This window comes from Diadema antillarum, unplaced genomic scaffold, assembly GCF_040938485.1.
Source record: "Diadema antillarum isolate AM-2024a unplaced genomic scaffold, OU_Dant_1.0 scf00000018, whole genome shotgun sequence".
Taxonomy (NCBI): domain Eukaryota; kingdom Metazoa; phylum Echinodermata; class Echinoidea; order Diadematoida; family Diadematidae; genus Diadema; species Diadema antillarum.
Window position 1 is genome coordinate 1,899,034 of NW_027270907.1, and position 18,492 is coordinate 1,917,525.

Consider the following 18,492-nt stretch of genomic DNA (forward strand, 5'->3'; position numbering starts at 1 on the left):
GTTCTATAAAATTACACGACAATGCAATCCATGTCTACTTTCATATATAGTTCATCTGCTGCTGGAAATTGACATTAATAAGTGTTTCGTAATTGTTGAATAGGAATACCAATTCATTCCATGTTGTTGTGTTATTTTCAGAGCGAGAGCGACGTCCCAGTGAATCCTACGATGCTGATGCCATGGTAGCAGAAATTGAGATGCAATTTGCTGAAAAGAAGAAGGTTTGTTGGAAACCACCAAGGTCTTGTCAGACTGATTAGGAGACAAACAGATAAATGTTCAAAAAGAATGTTTATCTTGAACAGGCATTTCAATACTTATAAAAGAGACACAGTGTGTGGTGATGACCTCATTTGAGAAAATGGGTAACAGAAAGACAGATGGACAGATAGTTAGCATACAAATAATGCACTTTACACTGAGAATTGCCAAAAATTATTTATCCAATAGCAATTTTAGGACAGCCTGAAACACTCAAGGCAAAGCCAGTGTGTTTCAAAGTGTTCTTAAGTTACAGATGGAGAATAATCTTACTAATAAGAACAAAATAATGTGCATTATTTGTTGTATAAAATTGTGGTATGGACCCTTGTCATTTGATTGAAAAAAAAAAGATGAATGTAACCAACACTATATGCCAAGACTCATCCTCACAACATAAATAGAATTTATTCCATTCACCATCCAGTCCAGGCCTGTCTGCTGTGACCTCAGGAAGCCCCAGATGTTTCAGGCTAAAAAAAGCCTCAAACTTGGCAAATCCAAACTTGATATGTCTACTCCTCTTTGCACAATAGAATCAGCTCCATCTGTCTGTTCTGGTATTTTATCTTCCAAAAGCAGTGAGAAGTTTAATGACCTTTGCGCCAGCCATTTCTCCAAAATTTTCAGGGTAGCATCAGCTCTATGTTGTTATAGTGAACTGTACACACAAAATAATTTCAGTGCATTTATGATACACGGGCAAAGCAGCTGAGCAAAGACTAGCGGCTGTTTAGTGCCTGTCATTTCAGTAGTAGGGTCCTAAACTACTAGTAAATCTATTGAAAAGCAGGTTTTGGCCTTTAGACATATATATGATAAAAGACTGCATCAATTTCATCTGCACACACATAAGAATATGGATGCAACATGTTGACAGATGGATGGACTTATATGATAATATCAACATCTTGCAATGTATAAAAATGACATACAGTTTGGGGATGACCACATTTTAGAAGGTATTCTCCTTCCTGACCTAGTTTGAGCTAAATATGCTTGATATGGCACAGTATTGTTCACTTGTTACTAGATTTGAGCTCTTTTCGCAAAGCAACTTTTATAAGGAGAACATTGTCAAAGTCCAGACGACAAGTAAATAGCAAGGTCATCATTGGCTTGTCTTTTTTAAATCCATAATTTCCAAGTGGCATTCTCTCCAATTTTGTGCATGTATGCTTGTGCTCTGACCAGGCCATGCAGCAACAGCTGGAGAAGCAGCGTCGCCAGGCCATGGAGAAGATTGCCGCCCGCAAGCAGCGGCAGGAGGACCGCGACTTTGAGGACCAGATGGCTATTGCTCTCATCCATGCTGCTGAGAAGAACAAGAGCCAGAAGGAGGAGGCTGCCATTGAGCAAAAGAAGAAACAGAATGAGCTGGTATGCCATGCAACCTCATCCATCAGACATTTGACATATCATTGTCATAGTCGGGTTTTGATACCATATATGCATTGGAAATATTGAGAAGCCACGTACATCCTTCATGAGGTCCTTCTCTGTCACGAAACTTATCTGCTCAAGTGATTTACAGAAAAATGATGTTCATAAAAGTTTCAAGTATACCAGCACATGACTGTAGCAGTGTTCCTTTTACTGTTTATCAGTAAAGCCTGAGAGGTTTCTTTCACTAGACCTCAAATTCATTATTTCCTTCATCCAGTTGTTTCATATTTAAGGTATCTGTCAAATGAACATTTCAATCAGATTTAATCTATAACGTTGTCTGTGTAGATGCAAGAGCGTCTTGCTGCCAGGCGAGAACAGCGGAGGAAGGCTGCTGAGGAGAGGGCAGAAGCTGAGAGGCTGGCCCAGGAAGAGCAGCGTAAAAAGGAGGTCTCATTTGATCGTGACTCTGAGAAAAAGAAGGTCGGTTGAATGAACAGTGTTCTTGAATTGTCTCCATTGTAAGTCCTTTGAATCATCAAGAATCATGGAGATTTGTTTCTTGGGAAAAGTTTGTTTCTCTCTATCCAAAACTTTTCATTACTCTTTTTATGCCTCCGCCAAGAAGTGGTGCCGGAGGCATTATGTTTTCGGGTTGTCCGTCCGTCCGTACGTACGTACGTCCGTCCGCTTTCGTTTACGCGATAACTTGAGTAATATTTACTGGAATTTTACCAAACTTGGTCCAAGTATGAAGTATGATGGGGCAATTATTTGACTAGTTTTTGGGTGAAATTGGCTAAAGGTCAAAGGTCAAGGTCAAATCATGAAATTGTATCCGTTTAGGCTGTCCGTTAGGGTTGTCCGTCCGTCCGTAAATACGTCCGTACGTACATCCGTACGTCCGTACGTACGGCCGCTTTCGTTTACGCGATAACTTTAGTAATATTTACTGGAATTTTACCAAACTTGGTCCAAGTATAAAGTATGATGGGGCAATTATTTGATTAGATTTTGGGTGAAATCGGCTAAAGGTCAGAGGTCAGAGGTCAAGGTCAAATCATGAAATTGTATCCGTTTACGCGATAACTCAAGACTGGATCAAGCAAATTTCACCAAACTTTGTTGGAAGATGATGTATGATGGGACAATTACTTGATTAGTTTTTCAGTGAAATCGGACAGAGGTCAAAGGTCAAAGATCAAGGTCAAATCCTAAAATTTATCTGTTTACGTGATAACTCAAAACTGGATGAAGCAGCTTTCACCAAACTTGGTCCAAGGATGATGTATGATGGGACAATTAGTTGAGTAGATTTTAGTGACATTGGCAAGAGGTCAAAGGTCAAAAGGTCAAGGTCAAATACTACAAATGTTGCAATTTCCCCCATATCTATGCAATGCCCAAAGGTATTTTCTTGAAACTTGGTGTGGACATGAACTACTGCGTAAAGATTCTCCAGAGAGAGTTTCATGTCATAAGGTCAAAGGTCAAAAGGTCAAAGGTTAGGTGAAAAGGTTGCAATATCACTTTTCTCGCAAATGGTTCAATGTATCTTCGTGGAACTTGGTACATACGCATGTACAGTGTACTGTCTGGCAGGGATTATCTAGGGAATTTAGGGGTCATGGGTCAATAGTCAGGGGTCAAAGGTCAAGGTCAACTCCTCAAAATTTTACTATTTCCCTCATATACTAGTATATGCAATGCTTGCATTATTAGTTTCAAAACTTAATACATGCATTACCTAATGGAGATTCTCCGGGAAATTTCCAGCCAGAAGGTCAAAGGTCAAAGGTTAAGGGTCAAAGGACAGGTTTCAATGCCCCCCCCAAAAAAAAAAAAAAAAAAAAAAAAAAAAAATCTATTTTATACCGTCGTCACACTCTTTCTTCATACCTTGGAAATTACTCAGTGCATAAACTTCCCCAAAATTCCCCAAATATGTGTACCTGCACTCTTAGAAAATTATAGCAAACCCAGTTCAAGACATTTCTGACAAACCTGTCATTTCAATATTTTGCCAGTTATGTGAAACTGTCATGGATCACACATTGTGAAGACATTGTACTATACGCCTATTGGGAGAATCATGCATTATGGCGGAGGCATCAGTCGCCTTAGCTACATTTCTAGTTTTCATATGTCATTGAAAACATTGGCATGATGTGTAGGGCTCTGTGTTTACCCTTTAACAAAACTGCCACTTAATCATTGATGATGAACTCATTCGTCAACATTCTTGTGAGACAATGAGGATAAGGCTACCATGTAGATAAGATGTAGTATTACACTTATAATTTGTGACAAAGTATGTAATTTAAAAAGTGAACTTGTTGAAAAGTATGCATATTTGTTTTAATGTGTCATCCCATTCAACAAATAATTGGTCTTCAAAATGTACCTCGTGTTTTGTGTATGTGAATTGTGTGGGAGGTTGAGTTTGTTTGTTCACTTTGATTTTCATTTTTGATAAACAAATTGAGAATACAGGTGCACATACCCAAATACTTTTATTTTCAAAAAATTTTCTTTCAGACATCCCCTCGAAAATATGTGTTGTTATAGTAACAGATAAATTCAAGATTCTAGTGTCTTATGTTTGATTAAGTAAGTTTGTTATTGTATGATTGAAACTAACATAGCATAATGGAATTCCTCATGGACATGTAACTTTGATAGATTGTGTGATGTAAACTCATGCAGATCTTCATTGCATCATGTGTCATTTCCATTTCATTCAAATTGTTTTTTGGACGTTAAACAGGTCAAATTTGCAACAAAGGTGAGATTTCTCTCAGACTTTTGCATGATGTTATATCAAAGCAAAGCTTATGATATTATGCGCACATAAAAGCTAACTAATCAGAAAATCACATTGGGTCATGATTTCCAGCCAATTGAGTGTTGTATTTGTAGCTTGATCCCAACTTCCCCTTTCCTCCAATATTTTCACAATCTCAAGAGGTCCCTAGTAACACCCTTGTGAAATTTTGCCTCATAGAGGTCACAACAGACTTTACAGTGACACATTAGCTTATATTTTTGTACTTTATGTCATTAAAGAAATCCGGGTTCATATACAGTTTTCATCCTGATTACTTTTAGGGGTGGTACAGTATTGGTGGAGCCAAGGATTGGGCTTTTAACTTTTTGTGAGATACCAAGAAACCACTCATGAAATAGTACAGAGCGTACCATTCTAAGAGGAATTCAAAGTTTATTAAATATATTTGATGAAAATTGGTTTTTGAGTGGCTGAGGCATCCAAAAACAAGGTAAAACAAAGCAATATTAGGACTGCTCTGTTTTGGATATCTCAGCCATTTCAAAATCAATTTTCATCAAATAAACATTGAATTCCTCTTAGAATTACAACTGTACATGCTCTTTCACATTTCATAAGAGGTTGCTTATTATCTCACCAAAATATGTTAGAAACCTGAAGTTAGGACTAGACCAAAACTATCCGAACTCTTTAACCTGTAGATATAATCCATTTTCACACTGACCTACACTGCTACTTGTGACATAAAATTAACAGTGTAAAATATATAAACTGTATAGAGTTCTATGACATTATATGACATATATGCATGTGCTTTAGATGGTCATGGGCAGGGTTTTTATGAAAACATGCTGCATGTTCACATTGATCAAATGAATAATCACATTTATTTTATTTTTAGTTTGCAGTCCTCATGTGTTTGATTGAACTTTGTTTTGATTCTGTTAGACATGTGATGATACTGATAGGAAAAAGTTCAATCAGTTATTTTCCAGCTATAAAAGGAATTTAGATGGACAGTACTGAATGGATTCTTGACTGCCTTTCTGAAGATGCTCTTATACAACATAGACTACTAGTACTTTACAGCAGCACAAAAAAAAAAGTTCAATTTAGGCATTAAAGTTACTCACTATTACTGCAAACAAATCATCTTACCAGCTGTACAAAAAAGTGTAGATTAAAATGTAGGTATTAACTATGAACTGATTTAAAAAGAAAGCTTTGCAAACGTGAATTAACCAAATTGCATTTTACACCAGTTTGGTATCGCTGTCGTGAAGCTAAGATGCTTGCTGTCATTTGTGTAGAGACTACTACATGGAGCAAACACTGGCATTAGGACAATATTGCACAGAGTTGAAATATATTGTACCTTTCTTTGATATGTAATTAGTCTCTGGTACCATTGATCTAATTTTTGCAAGCAATCAACTTATAATCAGAGGCTTAGATGTCCATTACCTGAACAACTTTGTGTCTAAGAAGCATCAAGTCTGACAAATTTGTTCTATGACACAACTCTGATAGTTTCCTGTGATTATAGTTAAAGGTCCTGTTTACCTTTGGGAGCAGTGATTTTGAAAATGTTCAAGATATCACTTTTGATGCATATATGTAGGCCAGTTGTATCACAAAACATCATACCATATAAAAGTTTTGCAATAAAGCCTAAGATATAAGGAGATATCATTATTTTTCTCATTAAACCATAACTGTAGACAGTTTAGTCAGGAAACATTTTTATTATCACTATTGTTCACATTCTGTATATTTAACAATACTTAAATAACATCGATTATACTGGTTCAAATTTGTACATTGGTTGTCTTTATCCCTAACTCACATTTTAAGCCTATTTTGAAGCACTTATGCTGGATTTTTGTTTCATCTGCAAATGGTAAACTATGCCTTTAAGTCCATGTCCCATTATACAATACATATTTCTGTGCCTGTACACCATAAACACAAACCGACATACTTCCTATTTCAACCTGCCAATCCTAGCCTGGTAGTGAGTCCCTTGAGCCAAAGAAGAAGGCTCGAAAGGGGGTCAGCTTTCAGGATCCCCCTCCTGTTGAGGGACTGGTGAGTGTACCGTAGACTCTTTTTTGACTCTATGTGGACAGCAGATGGCAGCATTGATGAAACTCATCTGTGACGCCTCATATTGAAAAAAAAAAAAAAAAAAAAAAGAATGTGGGGCATTGAATGATAAAGACAGCGTGCCTTTTTCCATTTCCTGCAGATATTATTCGTATTGGCATTCACAAATATATCCAAATGTTGTTGATATGTCTTCCTATATGGAAAAGTGAACAGTTTTAGTATCTGATTCAGTCCTTTTCATTGCAAATTAAGTCTGAGAGCAAGAGTTAAAAGTATCAAATATGTAAATTTATGTCTGAAAAACTTAACAGAAATAAGGTCCAAATTTATTTCCCTGAGGAAGTTTGTCATCATTTTGTAACTAGATAATACTGTCTAGCACTTGAACTGAGACACAAAATGGTAACCATAACTTCTCGTGCAATCTGTACTCTTTCAATTTGTAAAAGAGCTTGAAGAGTATCTGCTGTGAGGAATTGCTATAGGATAAGATTGATTTCATTTCTTGAATGTAAGCTAGACAGGAAGTAACCTCTCATGTCAACAAAAATTTGAATACATTTGTAAATTAATATGTGTTTGTGTGTGCGTGCGCATGTGTGTGTAATAGGAAGTATTGTTTTGTGGGAAGTGAGTGCTTGTGACAGCCAAGTTAAAAGCGATGTTGAATATGGCTTGCCTAGGATAGCTCCAAGTCTATGATGCTGTTGCTGTTATCATTTGTGTGTGGAACACCGTAAAAAAAAATCAGAAAAATTTAGTGGCATGAAACTTTTGCGATTTGCCACTTTCATTCATTGTATTGCTTCATGTAAGCAAATACTTTTACATGCATTTTACTTTCGCAAATCTCGGCTCTTCGGCAAATCCACATAAGTTTCAGGCACATGAAAATATCTGGTTTTACAGTACCGTATGCATTGTTGTTCAGCACATAGTGGGTGAAAACAAAACCACAAGCAAGCAAACAAAATGCTCACAACCTGTAATCTTCTCAAACAGCTGCAAAGAATGCATAGTGGGCAGTGTGCCACCGAATGCTGATGTAATGACTGAACTACATTTTGTAAGTGTTAAGGTAACGTTTCAAACAATAAAAGTGGTTACAGGAATATGTAGAAGCATGTATTTTATGAAGGTTTAAACAAGCATAACAGTTCAGGGAGACACCAGGACTAAGTCACAACATGCAAAATTATGTGATGCACATGGACAAAATTATTACTTGTCGGCAAACTATCAACCCAATCATGTGGTTATATGTTTGGCATAGTGTGTGGTTATACCATATAGGATGTAAGATTAAATGAATGCAGGACTGAAGGAAATCTTTTTTCAAAGCATATTTGCCTCTTTCATTAATGTTTTTACTTTAAACTACTAGTGAAATCTTTATTTATATATCCCAGCCCCAATGTAATCTCCATGAATGAAATAATTTCCAGGCTGTGACTGCTTTCAGACTGATAACGCACTTTGAAACAGCATATCATCTTTTGAACATCCTTTCCCAACGATAAGGTTGTAGAAATGTTTTCCCCTTCCCACAACACCACATTCCATTATAACAGCAAACAGACACAGCTTATATCATGGTCATGAAATATATGATTTTAAACAGAAACTGAAGGCCTTAAAAAGAGCTTCATGTTACAATACTGGTAGTAGATACATGAGATGCTTGCAGCTTTATCAGAGTCAGAGAATAGGCCTTTTCCAGCTTGAAAGACATATGGGCCATTAAATTGTGAACTCACCACATTTGGAGTGTGTGTTTGATAATCACATTGGAATGTAATACTTATAATGATATTGGAATGAGTCTGAAGCAAGGCACCCATTGGACATATATTTCCTTTAGTTCATGGGCCTAGATATCAGTAAAATCATTTAAGGAGTAACAGAAAGCAATGCTTATTATTTTGTTGCTGAAGATATTAGGTTACAATGTCAGAAATCCTTTGATGTTAGCTTAACCTGATCCTACTTCATGTGAGAACAAGTTTTGTGACATCTGGTCAAATGTTTCCCAAATAAATATGACATCATATCTGTGAGAAGAGTACTCAATAAGGACATCAGCTTGAATGGTTTAATCTTTGTGATTCTCATGCAACACATGAACCTCTGCATTTGTGCTCATTTTGTTATGAAGTGAGTAAATTCTGCTCATGTTATTATAAAGAAAAAGATGCTCCATCATTTGCATGTGAAAGTGAACCTTCAAAAAGAACTAAATCATAATAAATGTAACCTGCAGATCATGTTAATATAAAATTGGTGCAGGAAAGTGTTAGAGAAAATTCAAGAATCTCTCCTTTGCACCCATGCTCCATGCCACTGAGAAGTGTAAATGCTTTCTATCACAGGTATTGGTAAATTGCTTTGATAAAAGACAGCACTTCTGTCTTAAGTATGCAGCACTCTTCTCACAACAAGCCCAGCGAACAGCTGTTCGCTGTCCCTATCAATATTTTCTCAGCAATTATTTAGTGCGCAAAGAACAGGACCTGTGAACAAAAGTCTGTAAAAAGTCTCCATCTTTAAAGGGGAAGGCTAGTAACTGATCAGTGGGAATCAGTGGAAATGCTGGGAGATGATTGTTCCAATCCTTATGGGATTCATTCAAGAGTTCATTGTATATCTATTGTTGTGTGAAAATGATTTGCTTCAGAACGGTCTCATATTCAAGTAATGTGCAGATTAATGCTCCGTCACTGACCAGGGACGCTAACCTGGAAGCATTAAACTGCACATTACTTGAATATGAGACCATTCTGAAGCAAATCATTTTCACACAACAATAGATATACAATGAACTCTTGAATGAATCCCATAAGGATTGGAACAATCATCTCCCAGCATTTGCACTGATTCCCACTGATCAGTTACTAGCCTTCCCCTTTAACTGTAAAATACTACTCAAGTATGCAGAAGCATGCATTAGCCAACACGTACTAATAATCGAAAGATTTAACATTCAGGTCCTAAATCTTGCAAACAAAATTATGCCTAAATATGTGCAAGATGTTTTAGTGTTAACTTTTTGTGAGATACTATTCCTTTTTTTCAGTTCTTGGGTATAAATAATAATAAGATCTAAAGACAACAGGGAGGATTTGTTGCCTACTAAATTACCACTGAGTTTCATACAGGATTTCAACATTTCCTCTGAAATCCAGCTTGAAGTTGTTAAAATCAAGAACCTCTTCCTTGGTTCCCATATCCAAAGTCTCTTGAAGAGCGGCTTGAAGCATGGACCGTCAAAGCCAGAGATACTATAGGCTATGCATTCAGTTGTCATGCTGTAGAACCTATGCATAAATTTGTACAAACTGCAAAGAGACTCCACGTACTCCTTCTGTAACACCTCCCTGATTGATGTATTTTAAGTTGAAATGAATGTGTGTCATGTTAAATAGGATTCAGCTCTGCCTTTGTTTTATTTGCTGAGAATTATTGTTATTTTTTTTTTTCAGTAATCATGTTTATATGCATCCCTTGGCGTGGCTATGAATTATCTGCCCTGTTAAGTGCAGGTGTGCATGACATTGTAATGAAATTTGCATAAAATTGTTGCATTGTTTGTCTGGCTGTTTTGAGCTGCTGCTGCAAGATGGCTGCTATCTCTGCTGCTAATAGATATTTCCCCCCTCTTCTTACATGTAAATCTATTACTGGTAACTGCAATGATAAAAGTTCGTCACATGTTCTTCCATCATCTTACAGATACTAAAATTAATTCTCTTTTGCGAAAACTACACATGCGTTTTCAGTAATATATGATTTTTATGTACAATGACCTCTCTCTCCATTCTTATATGTTTATATATACTGTGGTAAATGGATGCATGTCTGTATCTAATATACATATTGGCAGCACTACACCTTACTGCCAACAGCCCCCATGGTCTAAATAAGAGTCACTTCATATCAGCTTCCATTGTCTCATGGTTTTGACTCTTTATACCAATGTACCAGCTTTTCAATTTCTTTATGTTCACATTTTTCCTTATCTTTATAAGTGAAAGAGATATTTTGAAAAATCATGCAGTTAATATATCTCACTTTCTATTGCAATTATAGAAAACACATTATTGCCAGAACGAGAGTTCCCTCTTACTTTATGGGCTGCTAGGTGTAACATGGCTTTATCCTGGATTTCCTGTATCAGGGTAGCACTAAAAGTCTTCAAGAGTAGCAAGCTAATCATGCATAAGGGAAGTGGGGGTGTGTGTGGGAAATGCACATGTTTTGGAGGCAATCAGCTTATGATAGGGAAATAGATTATAGTGCCTTTTGTTGTACACCTCACATCACGTTGCTTTCTTTAAAATTTCAGTTCCAATCAAAATGACTCAAGTCTTTTTTTAGTGTGATCAAGACTGTTACTCTTACTTCAAAAGTGATTTTAAATTCAACAGATGAATTTGTAAATACTAATTGTTTTATATACAGATAATTATGTTGTATACAGCTTCTTAATAACTAATAGTAGATAACAAAAAAAAATCAAACCTTGTCTTCATGCAAATTTGAATAATGTTAATTTTCTTAATTTCAGACATCTCAAATGTGTGTGAGAGAGCAAGTGAGAGAGAAAAAAAATGGCTTAATACTCGGTATGTCATTGTTTGCAACAATTTTTTATTCTGTTCAAATGGTGGTTCATGAGTGTTTCAAAAAACTAAAAAAAAATGAGTGTTATGTTTGCAGCTAGAGTAATCATGACATCTATGGAACAGATTTATGTTCATGTTGCCTCATTGCCAATCCAAGCAAGCAAGAGTATTTAGGACCCTAATTTTGCATTGCACTGCCTGTAATGTGACTGAATCAGCTAGAGTAAAATGATAGAAATTGAAGGTAAGTGATATTCTCATGATTTCATCCTGTTATTATTCAGATTCTAAACTCTTGTATGTCAGTTACAATACGCTCCCTGATAGCTTGTAATGCTGGACTGAGTTGCAGAATTTGCATATTTTTACTCTGCCTTGGGTTTCAGTTTGTATCCAAAAAGTTCTTTTTGCCTGCATATTTTTTCAAGTTTTTGTTTGGTTTTCCTTTCTTGTGTGAGCATCCTTAAAGCTTCTTTCAGATTTGACATCCCTGATGAAATGCAGAGATTTTGTTGATGAAACTCTGATTTGTCTATCATTGTCTCCATTTTAACTCCATGGTGATGAAGGGTCCGGGACTAGTTAGGGAGAAGACTGTGGTGGACGTCAACATGTCAGAGGATGAAAAGCAGCAGCTGTCCAAATTGTTGCTGTCTCAAAGCAGCGATGCCCAGTGGAAGCTGGAGAAAGAACGTCAGAAGAGGGCCAAGGAGGTAGGGCTCTGTGACAGGGTCAAAGCGATCCAGAGAGAAATTGTTAAAAATGAAAGAAGGAAAATAAGCAGCCTTTAAGAATCTGACCAATACATTCCCTACTAAAGTGTCCATTCTAGGAATCTGTGTGATAGACATAATGGCAAACATGATCTCCTTTACCTTATACACGCATAGTACACACAAACATATGCATATGCACAGACATGATGTACTATTATACATATAGAACAGAATTAGCACATGCATAATTTATATATTGTTAACTTTCAAATTTTATCAAAATGATACATATTTTTTATAGAAGTAGCCAAACAGTCTGAATGTTATGTGTCCAGTCAGATTGAGTCATGCATATTTGAAGAGTTTTATTGCAAAACAAATTATCTCCATTCTTGTTAATTTGGGATATTTGTAGTCAAATCCCTGAAAAAAAAAACACAGAGAAAATATAAAAATTGGATACTTTTAATCATGACATAAAGAATATCCTTTGCTATGTTACAAGTTAGGGGTTTATTTTGCTGTAAGCAATGGTGGACTTACCGGTATTTTCATGTTGCTTAACCCATTTTTGTGATCAAACCCTTCATTTGTTTATCCATAACATTTTCCCTGTAGACTTGTGCCCAGCCATGCACTTGCAAATTTCCTGTTATATTTTTGCACTTGATGCATATACTGACCCAATATTACCTCACACATGATAGAAACATATGAATTTATTTTCACCATAGACCCAATGTGCAAAATGTATAATGCACACATGTATTTTGTGAATCAGTGAATTAAGATGCCCTTTGATGTAAACCCCGTGTAGCTGCACCCTGTGCATGTGAACCATTTGAAAGTTATCTTGTTCATCCAGCTCTCACCAGCACACCCAAGCTGGTGCATCTATTACCGGTACTTGATGTAGAGCTCATGATATCAATAATTGTACAGAATAAGCCCTGACAGCATCATCAGTGGAAATAGAAGAGTTCAGTTTAAATCACAATGTTCATGTCTATTCACTGTGACTGTCCATTTCTCCCTCCCAGCTGAAAGAGCGTCTGGAGATGAGAAAGACTCGCATCCAGGATGCGGCTACTACCATCCTGGGTTTGGGAGAGAGACAGAAGACTATGGTGGAGAATGCTAAAAAGGTAATGTGATAGCAGGAATAAGCTCTGCAATACCAGCAGTCACCATGTGTTCTCTGAATGTACATAAGATTAGGCAGTCTTTCACTTTTACATAATAAAATTGTTACCAACCTTGGAGGAATTGAAATATACCTTCATGATGTTCTTCAGATGGTAGGATTTAAGCTGACTTTGTGACTGCTAACATAAAGTAACAGATCAAATTCTGCAATTAGCTCTTACAAATTGGCAGGTAAGGTTCTATTCATGAGGGGAAAAAAAAATGTTGCAAAGAAATGCCTGTCTGTTCATTTTATTTTAGTGTTATATACTTTTTTTTTCTCATCTGTGGGCTATAACCCGTTTATAAATACTGTGATATGAAGGCCATTTATCTTTTGATGCATAGCATGTTGATAGTTTGATGGCACCACTTTTCAATATTCTTTAAAGAAAAATGGTGAAAATAACTTATTCCATCTTCTCGTCATTCCAGCAGCAAAAGTCAAAATTTAGACACACTGATCATAAATCAAATGTTGTTTAAATGAGTAACTTACAACAATTCCTGCATCACATGGCTACCATCTGAGAGCACATGCTATAGGCCCAAGAATTCTTTTGATGCAGTTTTGTATTGATAGTAGCTTGCCGCAGTGCCAAATGACTTCATAAAAACACACTATATATGATATCTGCTGCCTGGTGTGCAGTAGCAGCACCCATTAACTCTCTAGGGAAAGTCAAAAGTCTGCTGCTTTTGATCATTTGACTCTGACTGTGTGACAAATGAAATTTTGTATGTGCCTCTCAATTCAGGATGAGCGGGAGCGTCAAATCAATCTGGTTAAGGAACGCGTTCAGCGTGTTCGCTATGAACGTACCCTGACAATGAAACACAAGGGTGCTCCCAAAAAGCAGTTCACGGATTACATGGAACCAGATGAGTCAGGTCTAACAGAGGATGAGAGGATGATGCGGATTGCTGATCGCATCAACAGTCAGTTCAAGAAGGATGAAGTCAACTACAAGTCGGGACAGAAAAGTGTAAGTGGCAATTGGATTTTCCCCCTGCTTGCAAAATAAACATATTCTTTTTTCTTCTTTGTCAGTCAACTGAGATATATGCTACTTCCAATGAACAAGATAAGCCACAGTGAGCTGGAAGTTCTTATTGATTTAAATGCATTTCTAATGGATGTAACATTTAATCAAAGTATTTATTTTATTATTGCAAACTTCATATCTTTTATAAAGGCATATATGCTTATGAAGAAACATATTTGAGTTCAGTTGACTGATTTCAAGTTTGATAATTTCAGTGCTGCTGGTCTTACCCAAGAGAGGTTCCATTGCCAAACATTCTTCATACTGACAGGGCTTGGAATGACTGAAGTAATTTTTATTAAGAGCATGTGGTAATATTATCTATTGAATACTTTTGTAAGCTGGGATAGAATGGAATACACAGATGATAAGGTGACTTTAAATTGGACTGGTGAATAAGATTGAAGGACAGACAGAAAGGAAAAGTAGATAATTTGATGGATAGATGAATAAGGAAGAAATGTACATGTAAGCTTGTTCAATGATTGATATACCATCTTCATATGTGGGTGAAATGAATTGCAGCAATTTTATCCAGATGTTGGTAATGAATGTACTACTTGAGTATTTTAAATATTTGCTTTGTTGGTTGTTTTTTGCATTATTCTTTAAAATTCAATTCATATCATAGCATCAAATTTTCAGCAAAAGCTTCAACCGTCGATGTCACGCCTGTCGACATATTTTTGAGGAGGAAGTGAAAAAAACTGTATGTGCTAATCCCAAAATGGCTTCAAGCGATCCTTCACTCGCAGCTATTGCCAGTTCAAATTTTTTTTATTATTTAATGTGGCTATGTTTGAAAAGTTTTTCAATTTCAATGCATTTACATATCAGTTCTCTTTTTTTGTCACATGAGCACGTGCACTTATGTATGTGATGCTCCAAAATATCCTGTTCTGAAGGAAAATCTTCGGGTTCAACTATTAAGAGTAAAAGTTATTATTGTGGGCATTTACATGTATCAGTATGGTGGTGTATTTCTCCTTACTCATGTGGTAGAAACTGGTCTGCAAATGTGAACTTGGAGACAATGCAAATATCTCAGCTGTTCCTAGTGAAAGTTCCAGTGCTAGGAGTGATTTTCAGTGGAAGATGGTTGTGATGTTAGAAGTTCAGCATCCTTCCTCTCTAGAAAAGACTCTTGTAAAGGTTACAATAGGTACTGAAGTTTTGTAAAGTCTCATAACTCTGAGGAGTGCAAAGAGGTCCACTAGACTTTAACATGCTCTTTTCGTTTTCTGTGGCATGAAGTGAACAAGAACACATGGCATCCCAGAGATTGCGCACAAAGTGATCAGGGCTTTTCCTCTGGATTTTGCAGGTGCCCTGTCTCAGTTGTGCTGACTTGGCAAAACTTTCATGGTTAGGACATTGCTTTTGATGGCTATATTTGAACTGATGACCTCATAATTGAAAGTGATAACATGCCTTTGTCAAACATCATAGATATCAGTCCTCAGTCGAAGCAGAACTAGGTTTGTTGGTTTAATGTTGTGAATTAGTATCAAAAGATATAATGCAGCAGCAAATAAGGGCATGAAATTGTCTTCAGTATGGAACATGTCTTCTTTCAGAGGTAACTGCTGTGATGCCATTTTTTGGTTTTGTTTCCCTCTTTGTGTTTTGGTCTTCTTTCCTGCGGCTTTGAAGTCAACAAAGGTTATTTCAAGTGAACTCTCATCCCCAGATTGATAGTATGGCTTTAGAAACATTTGAATGAAGGTAACGGTTCTCTGCCAGTAGTCATAGTGATTAATTTACATGGAGTGTTCTATGCTTTGGTGTCCTTTGATGTTTGCACCTTTCCCATCGATGACTTTGGGAGAGTTGTTCACAGTTTGCTTGCTGTTCTTGAAGTGGACCCGGGGCAATAAATGAACTGAGTTGAATGAATTAAAAATTGGGACCATACTTCATGCTGATGCCACCTTGAGCTACAATTGTATATTTCATTTCAGGAGCATCTTTGGGACATGTTTTTTAACCTTTTCTGTGAGGAGTCTATCCTTGGATTTAATTCTCTCTGGGTTTTATGTGCATGTGTCTAATCTGAAGCTACACTTCAGGGTGTCTTTTTGATCGAGGATCAGAAGTTGTTTGCAGGTACATTCGTGCCAGTAATGCACCAGCTAACCCATGATGTGTCAGTCTCTGTGATGAATTTTTGGAATGAGCTCTAATCTTTTATGGTTTCTTCAGTCCAGAGACGTTATGTAGGTCACACACACATACACAAAGACTAATCATTTTCCTTTGCTTTTGCTTTTTCTTCAATATTAGCACCACATTGCACCGATGGTTCCAAAGGGTATTACATTGTCTGAAAATAGTAAACAACACATGTGATATTTTTTGGTGCCAAGCATGTGCATTTCAAAAAAAATAGAAAAAAAAGACTTACCCCTTTATTTTGAATAGAGATTTCGAGACAGTTCTGGCAAATACTCGGTATATAAAATCACTTCTTAATGATATCAGTGGAGAGTTGTGGAATGACTAATGATGCATTTCATCTTCATAATTTCCATTGATTGTACTGTTTTTAAGCTTATCAGTCAACAATAATTGTAAAGATCATGTTAGTTCATGGAATATTAATGACTACCATGATGTCTCACATAAAACCTAGATACAACTGTATCTCAGCCAATTTACATAAAATGTCCATTACTAGATATATGTTAAGCAAGTACATGCAGTAAATAATGCAAAAGCAGTCAATATAATAATAGAGCTGCAATGTTTCATGTGTCCACCATTGGTCCTTTGTGTCATGCAGTGTCGGTCTTACAATTTTTCTAGAAAAAAAAAGTGATAGCAGTGTATTTTATTATCCTTTGAGATCTTTTTTTTTCGTAAGCATTTGTTCTCTTATATCATTACAATACACAATTTTTTTAAATTGTCATTTACAGCTTTCTTTATTTAATCACATCGTTGGGAGATTCATGATTTTTTCCTTCTTTTGATTTTCATTCCAGGCATGTAAAACAACTTGTTATCTGGACCCTTACAGTCAATGATAATTTATTTTGTCTTCAATCATATCACATAGTTATAATGTTTTTCTGTGAATGTGAATTCCACAGAGTTGACTGGCACCCTTCTTTATCAATTGTGATGCAATCTACAAACTATGATTTTTGACTTGTATTTTTTTCATGGTATGCACAAATGCTGGAAATTTCAGTTTGCATGTTCACAATGATTACAGTTTGATACAATGATATTTTTTCTGTTTTCTGGTATATACAGCATATATGAGCAAGTGCACTTTTCGTCTCAAAGTTGATGCAAAGTTAAATATGCACACTCAGTATCCCTGGTGAAATGTTGCACATATAGTACTATTCCAAATTTTATTGATCTATTGATATCTTGATGGTCTCATATTCAGGATTTTTTTTTTTTTTTTTGAGTGGATAAACAATGAAATTTGGCCTTTTGATTGCATATAATGCAGTCACAGTGATATATTTATGATTACTTTATTTATCATGTAAATCATATCAAACTCCTTTAGGGATTCACACAAGCCACCATATAAGCCTTAGTCTCATCTGAATATGTTGCAAAGGCCACTGTTTAAGGTAAATGAAGAAGGTAGACACAAATATGAATTGATTCTGAAAATTTCACCCATATTCAATGTCAGGCTTCTCTTTTAAGTCTTACTGTTTAAAAATGCTCTCGATTCTGAAGGGGTTCGCTCTGCCTTGGTTCTTTAACCTTCTCCAAATGTAGGCCTTTGAACCTGATGAGGATGAGCTGGAATCTGTGACATCATCAGGCTCCAAGCCATCCACTCCTCAAAGTAGCAGCCGGCCAAAGACTGGCCGCCTTCTGGGCCAGAAGGAGAGGGAGCGGCTGATCAAGTCAAGGCAGGCCAAACGACGGGAGATCAAGAAGGTGGCTAACAACAGCATCTCAGCTGCACCGGACATGGACTCCCTGGCTCAAATGATTGAGGATAGAAAGAAGGCAAGGTTGGAAACAGAGGTGGAGGAGGAGGAGAGCAGTGAGGCAGGATCTGCCCTCTAAAGATCTTTGTCAGCTTCAAGTTTGATATTAGTCTTCTTTTGTGACAGTTATCTGAGATTTTCCGTTGAACTCTCAAAGTTGTTATAGGATCATAATGTAATCATATCATGCTGATATGCAACATTTATTCCAGGAAGATGATTAAATGTGTTTTGATAAGTTTGTGTGCAAGTATACCTTACCTAGAACACCATCACATATGCCTCACCATTCCAGTCTGCAATACATTCAGTCATATGATTCATGGGGGGCATTTCATAAAGCATTTTGGTCGGATATTTTTCTGACAAACTGTTAAAAGCTATTGAAATCCTTGCATTTGATTGGCTGAG

The 18,492-nt window shown here is 36.5% G+C and overlaps 1 pseudogene; it reads left to right on the top strand.

The window, feature by feature from the left end:
* Nucleotides 1–18,160, top strand: part of LOC139727992 (uncharacterized) — an 80,361-nt pseudogene extending 62,201 nt beyond the window's left edge.
* Nucleotides 18,161–18,492: the final 332 nt, after the last annotated feature.